Source organism: Ursus maritimus, unplaced genomic scaffold, assembly GCF_017311325.1.
Source record: "Ursus maritimus isolate PB19 unplaced genomic scaffold, ASM1731132v1 scaffold_26, whole genome shotgun sequence".
NCBI lineage: Eukaryota > Metazoa > Chordata > Mammalia > Carnivora > Ursidae > Ursus > Ursus maritimus.
The window spans coordinates 23,981,775-23,994,221 of record NW_024425119.1 but is presented as its reverse complement, the minus strand read 5'-3'; the positions used below and the strand labels follow the sequence as shown (position 1 = coordinate 23,994,221).

At 35.4% G+C, this 12,447-nt stretch overlaps 1 protein-coding gene across 1 annotated transcript in view; it reads right to left on the bottom strand.

Moving 5' to 3' along the window:
- The window catches only part of RASSF8 (Ras association domain family member 8), a 116,901-nt gene that overhangs the window by 70,907 nt on the left and 33,547 nt on the right, over window positions 1–12,447 (bottom strand). The window contains exon 2 of the mRNA XM_040642264.1: window positions 8,536–8,638. The gene's annotated coding sequence lies outside the window, so the exon portion shown is untranslated. The remainder of the gene's footprint in view (window positions 1–8,535; window positions 8,639–12,447) is intronic.

The window sequence follows — 12,447 nt, the reverse complement described above, 5'->3', positions numbered from 1 at the left end:
ATGCTATTTCCCAGGCCATTTTCAAAGGCTTTCTCCCCACTTCCTAAAGACCTACGCGCCTTTACACACTTAACTTAAATGGTATCTGCAAGCAGCCTTCCTTAATTTTTGCACAAACTTCTTCCCCATATGCTCCCATCACTCCTTCTTCATTGCACAACTGCATAATTTATGACATGACTAAAATCATTCGCTACCTGTCTGTAAGCCTGAAGACTGGGCAATATCAGGTCTGAATATAGATTTGCTAATGAAGAGAACAACTATGGAGGATAATGGTGAAAATGCTGTGGTCATTTTGGAAAAGACCCAAATCTTGAGGTCTATTACTTCCTCCAGTTTTGTGTTATTAAAATTTATTTGTAAATTATAAGAAAATCAAATTTGGTCTATATATATTACTAATTATTCTATTAATTTTTAAGGTTTCAGCTAGATTTTTTTCCCAAGAAAGAAATATATCTCTGCAGCTGATGTGCAAAACAAGTGTCTTTCATTCACACAAAGTCTATTAAATGCATAAACATTCATATTTGAAATATTTAAGGAAAAAAAATCCTCCTATTTACACTATGAATCATCCAAAAAATAGAAAAGCACAAAAGGAAAAACAAAACAAAACAAAAAACATACCACAGAGAATTTACAGGGAAAGTAGGTGTTGTTCCTTAATACGATAGTTCATGTCTTTCAATGTTAAAAAGTACTTAATTGACACAATATAGACCAACTCTCCACTGTAAACTGAGGAACCACATGTGCAGTTGGTTATGACTACCACCTACCATGTCCAGTCAAATGAACTACAAAGATACACTAAGGAAGTATATAACACAGCTACACACAAAACGTATCCATCAGCACAGATAAAGTAATTTGCACAGACGGAGAGGGGAATTAACAGGTGTCTAATTTCCACATACATACTGTGTTTTATGTGATCACAATTTCATTTAATCTTTACAGCCACCCTGTGAGCTAGTTATTGTTACCCTCAATTTATCAAGTAAGGAACTAAAGATCAAAGAGATGAATGTGACCTCACTTGTCCTATAACCTCACTGTGTCACTCAATGACAATGACCTGTGATCTCTGAGCATGAACTGTGGTCAGGCACGATGGGTATACCCCAAGTGACCACTCATTCTGGTTTGCCTAGAACAGCAATGGTTTACATCGTTATCCCAGCATAATTATCTATAGTGCCATGTTTCACTCTCCAAAGTGTCTGGTTTGAACAATTATTATATAGTTTCCATAAGTACAGAAGAGTGAAAGGCTGCTTATATAAAAGTATATCTAGCCTAAGTCTGAAACAAGATTGAAGCACTTGGGGAAAACATCACTCTTTAAAAAAAAAACAAAAACGGTGATAATTATCATACACTGAATTTTGTACATGCTAAGACCTTTACATATACAGTTGATTCCGACAGGTTTGAACCGTGTGGGTCCACTTTTTATGTGTATTTTTTGATAAATATAGTATAGAGTGTAAATGTATTTTCTCTTCCTCATGAGTTTAACATTTTCTTTTTTCTAGCTTATTTATTGTATGAGTATAGTATATAATACATATAACATCCAAAATATTTGTTAATTATTTATGTTATTGATAAGGCTTTCAGTCAACAATAGGCTATTAGTAAAGTTTCTGGGGAGTCAGAAGTTATATATGTATTTTCAACTTCATGGAGATGGGTACCCCTAACCACAGTACATTTAGAGTCCACTGTATAATTTAATCTTACCTAACATCTGAGTAAGAAAACTGGAGTTAAGCAGTCGAGGTCACACAATTAATAATGAGATAAGCTGACTTGTACCCAGATTGATGAGCTCAGATGATCCATGGCAGTTTTTGACAGCTTCTTGAGACATCCCAGAAGGAAGCGATAAGGATGAAGCCAGAATCCAGGAAGATTTATCAAGGTTGCCCTTCTTGCAATGGAAGTCTCTTTCCTCTAAGTCCCAGATCTTTGGTTCTACTAAGTGGTGTTAATGTATGTGTACGTGTGTGTTGTGTTGTGCTCTCACAGAAACATTAAAAGAGAAGGGTTTAACCCTTCTCAAAATGAAGAATATCCACAGAGGCAAGGCAAAGACTGATGCAGGGATGCTTGTTGGAGACACAAAGACTCTAGAGTTAGCAAGATCATGGGGAGACTTTCATAAGTTTTAAAACTGGAGGTTTAAGACAAGTTTCCCTAAATTTCTAAGGAGCCAAGTATACTCTGGTTGAAATGTGAAAGAAAGGAAGAGTGAAAGACAGAAAGAGAGTGCAAGCTCAAGAGTTTATCACCTGGCAATAAAAACGATGTTTCCCATCTGGTGTGAATCTTCTTTACTTGGTGAGACTATATATTCCTAAGGGCAGAAAATATGGATGCTGTCCTATCTACTTTAAGAACTTCCATGAGGTCCACTCTAAATAAAAGAAATTGCCTTTCTAAAATTAGAAGGGATGTTATGGTATCATTACTACCTTAGTATTATCTTAGTAGTATATAAGAACAAAAATTGATTTTGTATTTTGGCCCTGTTTAATTTTTATATTCTCCCTATCACATTCAGGTAGATAGAGGCACCATTTCAATTTATAGGGATATGTGCCCTGTGATGAGACAGGTTCAAGGCTGTGCCAGGACGTTTTCAGGGTCTTACATGCCAGAGAGACTGAAGTTCCTCCTTAGTCACAAAGGAGTGGTGGTACCCGCAAATCCATAATTATTGGGAAAAAAAAGCCCACTGTTAAAAGCTGTATTCAGGAAGAACAGCACAAAAAAATTAAACAAAGTTAACACTTCAGACTTCAGAGGCAAAGCATCTCACACTGGGTGTATTTCCTAAAAATTATTAAATTTCTTGCCTAGGTGTAATTGCTGTAAACAAAACAGTAGAGTCAATGGGAAAGGGGAGAGAAGGGTAAATAATCAAAATGTCTGTAGAATTAAAATAACTGTCCTAATTCTCCCACTTAATCCATAAAGATTTTAGTAAGTTTGATTCAATGTCATTGGCAATCAATATTTAAACATTTAAACTGCTGTGGCACTTGATACATAGGCATGGTGGGAAAGGCTGACATTTAAACATAGGAACACATTGCTCTTTATCATTCTCAGGGATGTTGGGCCCCATACTCCCAGGACGCATAAGGTATACACCACAGGCTAATATGAACAGTAGCCGGGGAGTGCAGTCTGTGCGGCACTAACCAGACACTCTGATGATCTCCACGTTATTTAATCCTGTACATAATCCATCTCAATAAATGTTTTTACAATAATTTTTTTTCAAGAAGATAGCTAATGAAATCTTACACATTTGATTAACCTTAGATTTTTAGAAAACTAAATCTATTTTCAAATTTCTTTCTTTTTTTTTTTGAAATATTTTATTTATTTATTTATGTGACAGAGAGACAGCCAGCGAGAGGGAACACAGCAGGGGAGTGGGAGAGGAAGAAGCAGGCTCCCAGCGGAGGAGCCTGATGCCAGGCTCGATCCCAGAACGCCGGGATCACGCCGAGCCGAAGGCAGATGCTTAATGACTGCGCTACCCAGGCACCCCCTATTTTCAAATTTGATTATAAATATATTTGTTTTAGAGAATCTATAATAATAATTTGATAATAATAATAATTTTCTTGTAGTTCTACCACTTGCAGATAATCATTACTAACACTTTGTATATTGCCTCCTCGTTTATTTTCTATGTAAATATACTTAAAAATACAAGGTTATAATACAAGGTTATAAATACAAGGTATCCTGACATTGTTACTTTTTAGGTTACTCTCATTTTTCCATTTCGTTAAACAGTAAAAAAAATTATCTATAAATAAGCAGGTATGTAAATAGGTAGGTAGGTAGGTAGGTAGACGGATTCCATTACTGGCTGCAACACTGTCTACCCTGTAGTTGCATCATACGAGCATTCTGATCTATCTTCTCCCACAGCCAACACTAGGAATTATATTGGTCTACGTTACATTTTACATAAAGGTCACTCATATATGTCTCATGTACATGTTTTTGAAACTTCAATGATATAATATCCCAAATATGACATTCCTTTATTAAGTACTAAGACTAAACAAATCTTTAGGTCTATATGAAGTTTAATAGTTTCCTGCCCACGGGTCATTCACATTTCTTCCAGAGTTTAATCCTCGGCATAAATTTTTGTTGCTACCATGAATGGTCCCTTTTTTTCTATTTTTGAACTGATTATTACTACTATACAAATCATGATATTTACAATGGAATTTTACTATATTAGTTTGAGTATCTTGGGCATTTTTTATTATCTACAAATAATTTTGTCCTTTCCAATAGTTCTCTCTCTTTTTCTGTTCTTAATTGATTGGCTAGATTTTCAGAGTTACATTAGTACTGATGAAGCAAGTATGCCGCTAATTCTAACAGGAGACAAAATTCTAGTGTTTCACCATTATTAGTATTTTGGCTATTGACAGCCTGATTCCTAATTTGTTTATAAAATTGCAGATACTTCCATAAAATATTTATAGTAAATATCTCTAAACAATGAGAGAATAGGTGATTATATTTTCCTTCAGTTTCCCAGTAAATGGATTATCTAGGCTTTCTACATCTACCTTATACTTTTTAAAATTCAAATTCTGATTTACATTTTTCAAAATACTACCTGTTTTATTAAGAGTCTCATACATATGTGGAAAAGTTTCTACAAGAGTTTTATCATTTTTATCTACAGATAGCTACAGTTACATCTAAAAACTGCTAAATTTGTATATTATTTTTATTAATTAGACTAGTCACAAACTCTTCCAATTTTTTTTGCCAAATTTCCAAAAATGAACGGACACACACACCTTTATCTCCTTATTTCTCCTAATGTTCCTTGCTTAAGGAGACTGTTTTTCACTCCAAATTACCTTGATTAGTAATCAGTATCTTGCAAAAAGCAAGAGTGAAGCAAACCCTAAAAACGCTTTGTCTTTAGAAACAACATTCTACCGTCCTCTGTGAAAGAGAATATATCTAAAAAAATGCCTAGATACAAATTTCTCAAAGTAAACTTACTCTGCTAATAAAAATGATACCTCATCCCTTCTATTTAAATACATTCATGGTTAAGTACAAGATGCCATAAAATAAATATATTAACAATTTGTATTAGGAAAATCCCAACATTCCCAGAACAGAGTTCTATGAAAATCAGATTTGAATACTTTTAATATTAAAACTGGCATGTTAACAAATGTATGTGGCAATATCTTAAAATCCTTATCAAATTCTGTGTTTTTCATATTTTATTAAGTAACCATTATATTGAACCGATCTTGTCTTCTGACAGTTTGAGATACATTATCAGAAAATGCCAAGTTCAAATATAAACAAGTTAACTTTTCATTTTTACTCTGCCAGGGAAACTTCAAAGTGCTAAAAAATGCAAGCTGCTACTCATCTTCTAAAAACAGAAATGAAATAATTAGATCACAATTGATGACTCCTTTCTCAGAGGGGAAAAAAAAAGATGAATGCAATTGGAATGTTTATTGTCACTGAAATTCTTCAAGCCTGGATTCCAAGTATGGGTTTGATGCAGGTTACTATGACAACTTAAATTACAGAAAATGTCCCCCCTTCTTCTACCAAGTTTTTCTGCCAAAAGATCATTTCGAGCCTCCTAAAATCTGTGTGCACAAATTACCTATAACAACAATAAACATCTCTTTACCAGTTTTATTTAGAAATGCTCCCATCTAAACCATTAAAACCAAGTATAAGCTTATAAAAAATAAATTCCACTAAATCTACATGGGGCAGAAAACCTAACCTGAAACACGAACACACACACACACAGAGCTTAAAATATGAAATGCTGAGAGTATTTTGAAACTACTCCCCACTACCAGAAGCACAATATACTACCATGATAAGTTTCATTACAGAAACTATGGGAAATTACTTACAAGGCAGTTTTGAAAGAAGATTATAGGGCTAAGTCCTGTTTATCACTCTTTTCCCTCTATTTAGTACCTTTTACAGGAAAGTACCAGAAAAGGGGGATGGGAGAAGAATGCAGTCCTATTCCAAAGAGAGAAGCAAATAAATTATCTGCAAAACCTTATTTTGTTTTATGTAATCTGTCTTTTTAACATAAAACAGGAGCTTTAAAGTTTGTTCCCACACAGCCTCAAATTTACAAATCTAGGAAAAGAAGCCTTGTGATAAATAAAATATGAATTATTCTCTATCATTCTCTAAAAGAATAATGGCTCAGGAAAAACTGCATCACTGTGGAGAAAATGTAATTTAGTAGAAATATTCTGACTGTAAGATATTAAAAATTTAAAGCTGCTCCATAAAAAAAATAAGGTAGTTTTACAGTGTAGCAATACTGAGAATTCAAAGCTGGTTTTGTTGCTATTGAAGTTAACATGACTGAAATTAGATGCTTCACTCAAAAAGGTTTAGGGAACTCACATATCCTCTTTCAATGAGTAAACTGGATTATTTCAGAAGCCAGCAAGAGCAAAACAGTTTTCTGTATAATTCTATCACATCCAGGAACGGTTCATTTATTTAAAACAGACAAAACTCCATTTAAAAACGGAAAACAAGGCAGTAAGCTAAGGAAGTCTCTATGCACTTGAAGCCAAGAATCAAAGGCTGTTAATTTTTAGCATACTAAACATTTGAGAAGAAATAGCAAAAGATTAACTCTTTAGCAGCAAACTCCAAGCAACTCCTACATCTCCTACCTGTATGAGGGGATAACTACCCGTTCTAAAAGAAACAAAACAACTGAAACATTCAAACCCAAGTGTATACAATCTCCAGACATTAAATCTGAATTCCTCTTGGTATAACTTTTACATAATTCCTCCAAAATAGAAAATAATTAATATAAAGAAAAGATTTACAGAATAGCTTTATCAGTGATGAAAGCTACATCTAAAATTTAAGTGACGACACAATTATGGAGAGAACTGTGGTAAGTGGGACTATATAATACATTTTGTTCCTTATACCTTTCTTCTTTAGACTATATTGCAAATAACAGGGCTTAACTAGAATTCTTCAGCTCTGACATGGATATAACAAAATTGCTCTATTAGAATCAGACTATCTTTCACCTTCAACACTTGGGGCCTTCTAGTCATGGATTTTGCTACTGCCACCAGCAGTGCAACAGAGTCTATAGGAAGAAAACTGAACCAGCGAGGATACGGACTTGTGGTTTTAGGAATCCATTTCCCTCCACATAGTTTAGCAATTACTACAAGGCTCTAAGGTTATACTTTTTATTTCAGGGGGGAATTAATTTATGTAAAGCCTTCAAAAATCATCGTTGAGGCAAAAATGCAAGCACATAACTTTTGCAAATGAGGAACTAAGGAATTTACAAGACAGCGTGCTGGTTGGTGCCCTTACAGAGTTTATTCACCTGTAAAATGTGAACAGTTTATTCAGAAGTGATTCACATACTACAAACAAGGTCAAATTATTTTCCCTTCTGAGACCAATGAGTCACTTTAGAGTTCAAGACAGGATACACATCAAGTGTACAAAAAGCAAGTGAAAATTAATTCAGTTGTATATTCCCACCTCAAGAGACTCTGTGACCCCCTTTACTTAATGAAGCCAATTACACTATTTAAGGGATGGAAGCTCAAACTGTAAGCTATTTCAGACCTATCAAACTATAAGCTATTTCAGACCTTCCAATTTTCACCGTTAGAAATACTTTTCTGCTTTAAAAGAGGCTGCTATCCATCGATTGATGAATGGATAAAGAAGGTGTGGTACATATATATTCTAATAGAATATTATTCAGCCATAAAAAAGAATGAAATCTTGCCATTTGCAACAGCATGGATGGAGCAAGAGAGTGTAATGCTAAGTGAAATAAGTCAGAGATAGACAAATACCATCTGATTTCACTCATATGTGGAATTTAAGAAACAAAACAAACAAGCAAAGGGAAAAAAGAGAGACAAAGCAAGAAACAAACTCTTAATTATAGAGAACTGATGGCTACCAGAGGGGAGGGAGGTGGAGATGGGTTGAATAGGTGATGGGGATTAAGGAGTACACTTGTTTTGAAGAGCATAGGTGATGTATGGAAGTGTTGAATTACCATATTGTACCCCAGAAACTAATATAACACTGTATGCTAACTAACTGGAATTAAAGTGAAAACTTAATCAATCAATCAAACAAGAGGCTGCCAATTTAAAGCATGAGTAGAATAAGGCTCAGGAAACCTAAGAGTGGTGACATACTAATTTGCAAAAATTTGCTTCAGATTCAATGCTATTAGTGTCAACCCAAATTTGAACCTAGGGTTTATATTATACTGTTGCTAATTTAACTTTATACTTATCTAAATATAGGGCTTACAGATGATGATTCTTAAGAGTTCACCAGTGAACACAACCTCTCAAAGTCTCCCAAAATTTTGAAAAGTTGTTTTTAAAATGTCACTTTAAATGATACTCTTCTAGGATATATGCAAGGAGTACAAATTTGCAGACTCACCTTACGGCGGCGCGCTGGAGTCCCCAAGTGGGAGGAGTGTTGAGGTAGTCTTGAGGAAGAGTAGAGCACCAGACAGGTATTCTAGGAAGAGGTACACAGGCACCTGAAAAGGTACATAGTGTTCTTACAGTCCTGGCTAATTTTTATCTTAAAAACGCTAAGCCGCCCCATTTTAACTTATAATCCTCAAAGAGCAAAATACAAGTTTTAGCTTCAAAAGTCTTCCCAAGCAGAATTTTTCAGCCCCTCTCTGACCTCCCCCCTTACTTGTTTGAACTACAATACTTGTGGGGTAAGTTTGTTTTCTGTTTGGTTTCAATTGGCATTTTTCTGCCATTGAAAGAAGAATCTCAGTTGTTTCTGAAAAAGGTCATTTGATGGGTGTTCTAGGAAAGGCTGCGTGCCACCTTTTTCTCCTGACCAAAGCTTCCTGAGATACCGCAATAATTTCTTGAAAGCAGTTTAGCAGTTAGACATTTGGAAAACTGCCTAAAGCTAGGGCCTAAAAGTAAACGTTGAAGGAGAGATCTCAGATTTTCAGTCTTCAAAATAAAAACAAAAACATGCCACACTTTTCCTTGGTGAGTATAAATTATTACCACTAGCTAACCCAAGAAAGAGGGTAACTTGGCACCAGTTCTTTTGACCATTCTATTGCCTAATGCTGTGAGAATGTGAAACTCTGCCATTAGTTATAAAGAAAGCCTAAGAAAGAAATCTTGGCCACAAGGCGGGAATTGATGCAATTCAGATGTCTGCCACATTCAGACTATGCCCTTAACAGATGTTTCTGCATTTATTTATAGAAAGGTTTACTTTAGTAACAGGACCATCTTCTATCAACTATTTTTTTTTCACACTAAGACACTAAACTACTTTTATTATGAATAGAAAATACCATCAGAAAAGTTACAATCCTTAAAATTTTGGTTATGAAATAATATGAACTATCACATTAGACATAGTGTAAAGAGAAAGAGCCCAAATCTGATACAAGCTATCAGAAAACATATAAATTTCAAACACAACTGAGGAAGGGGCAAGTCACTCCAAAATTTTCCCTTCCGTAGCTGAGCTCTCCCTGCAAGGCTACTATATCCCTGAATGGAGACATTGTCTCTCAGTGTGGTTAGTAGACTAACATTTCAGATAACTTAATAGTTGTATAAAAACACTACCCATTTCTAGATTATTTTTTACATAGTGTTATGGCTGCAGCGCAAAGGTGCATTAGTATATGCTTCCAACTTTTAAAAGAAGAAGTGGGCAGCAGTCACATTAAAATTCTTCCTCATGAAAATAAATAAGCTTTAAGCAAACTAGATATCACAGAGTTCCTGTTTCATCATTTTATGTCAGATGGGTTAGAGCCTTCTAGCTTCAACTAGACCTACCTACCTCCTAAAGAAGCTAAAGACACATATTTGAGGCTCACGCGTCTTGGTAAAAGAGCCTGCTCATGGAGCATGTCATCCGAAAAGCAATGAAGAGTCAGCCCCCCTGGGAGAGAGTACTGGAAGATGACTTAAAAACCATGTGAGAAAGGCTAAATAGACTAAGCACCCTAATTCCCACCCTTGGGCCTAGAAGCCATCTGGAATCCAGCTCTTTGGCAAAGGGATTCTTATTTATTTACATCAAAAATCTCATTTCTTACCCGTCTTTTCTTCTTTAAAGTCTCATCTTTCTTTTCAGTTTTACTTTCAAAAAAATCTTTTGAAAGTGGGAAGTGGGCAGTTGAGGAGTTTCTAAAATTGACATAATCGTTATCTTCTTTTATCCATAAAATAAGGTTATCAATACTAGAGCCAGACATTTAAAGGCCAAGATTATTGTGTCTATTTCCTTAAGTATAATTCAAAATGATACTTACATATATGCTTAACATTAAAATCTCTCCCTTTTAGATTTTTATAATTGCAAAATTCTGGATGAGTTGAGGTTCTTTGGAATGGGCTGGGCAGTGTCCTAGTCTTGCCAGTGTTCTGGGAACGTGCTTGGGATGCCTGTGGGAAATGCCAAAACTGACAACAAGCAAGGGTCTCAGGCTCTTGTATACTTGTAGTCACCTTTCTAGTCTCCTGTGAGGCTTCAGTCCTCTCCCTACTGATTACTATTACCATCCTAACTATTCAACTCATTGCCCAAACCTCTTAACAGAAAAACACAAAAAGAGCAAATTCTATCATTCTACTGTTTTTAAAAGCCTCTACAAAAAAAGTTCAAACTTCTTTTTTTTTGTCTGTAACTGTAGTGACAATATTTTCTAACCATAAATATAGACATAAGATCTAGCAACTGTAAGAGTTGTAAAGGCAGTAAGAAATTTGTGATTTAAACTGAGATAATCTCAGAACATTTACAATGTACTGGGGCTCCACCTGAGACTTTCACATCCTTGCACGCCAACTGTCTAAACTTATTTCTAGTCATTCTTTTGAAGCTACCACGTGACATGCCCCAGTCTCAAGCCCACTGCTCCGCTCCTCAGCCTCTAACTCTCCTTCATGTTGGTGCCCAGGTTCCACCAACTTCCTGTGCTGACCAAACTCCAACTTACCCTCCCAGAGACAACTCAAATGATTCACATTCCCTGGAAACTTTCCTTCATCCAAACTGATCTTTCCAGGAAATCTCAAGTGGCTGGTTAATAATATTCTCTGGTACTGTTTCCTAAATCCCTACAACCCTATGAGGAAGGTAAGCTAATAAAAGGGAATAATCAAAAAAGGGAACTAAAGAATAGAAAGGTTAAATAAGTGGCCCAAGGTCATATAGCTAATAAATAAGGGGGCCAGAAATTGAACTCAGGCAAACTGACTTCAGAGCTCATGTTCTTCAACAACTGACCTCATCATCTTCAGTATGTACCTCTGTTGGAACACTTGGCATAATTACAATGAAATATTTGCCTTTCCTTGAGGGCAGGGAGATTTTGCACTGCTATCTGTATTCAGTTGAAATGGACCAATAATCAATGTATGTCAACATGTGCAATTTGGGATAAAAGATGTGAAAACTGAAAACCTCTACACTCCAATAATTATATTATTTTTTATAAAATTAAAATTTAGGTTATCTGAACATTCACTGGACACTTGCGCACATTAGATTAGACATTCTAGTTTGGTAGCCAGCCTCCAATATAGACTGCAAAGATCCTTGCCTCCTCGTCTTCGTACCCTTGTGTGTTCTCCTCCCACTATGAGCAGAGTTAACTTGTATAGCCAGCAAGGTTATCAATGGATATGATGTGTGACTTCCAGGCTAGATCATAAAAGACAATGCAGCTTCTATCCTGCTCTCTGATCATTTGCTCATGTTATTACAGATGGTCAAACAGCCCTATGGAGAGGTCCACGTGGTAAGAAACAGGTCTCCTGCCAACAACCAGTTCAAACTTGCCAGGCATGTGAGCAAACTACCTCGGAAGTGGCTCTTCCAGCCCCAATCAAGCCTTCACATAGACTACTTATAACATGGGATGACACCTGGACTTCAATCTTATGTAAGATTCTGAGCTACAGCCACCCACCTAGGACATTCCTGGATTCCTGATCCAAAGAAATTAGGTGAGATAAAACAAAACAAAGCAAAATAAAACAAAACAAAACATTGATTGTTTTAAGTCCCTAGGTTCAGGGCAATTTGTTATGCAGCAACAGATAACTAATATGTATCTATTGTCACATACACAGACTTTATTTAAATTAGTTTATAAGAATGCAAATAGAAGTTATTGATGCAAATGAACACAGTATCAAGTCATTGCAATTCCTATACACTGAACAAAACCAAAATAGAGTAAGAACAACTACAGAGCAAAATAAATTCCAGTTTTCAAGAACTGCCTTTTTCCTTTTTTTTTTTTTTTTTTTAAATAAATGAAACAAAGCATGCAAGCCTTTTATT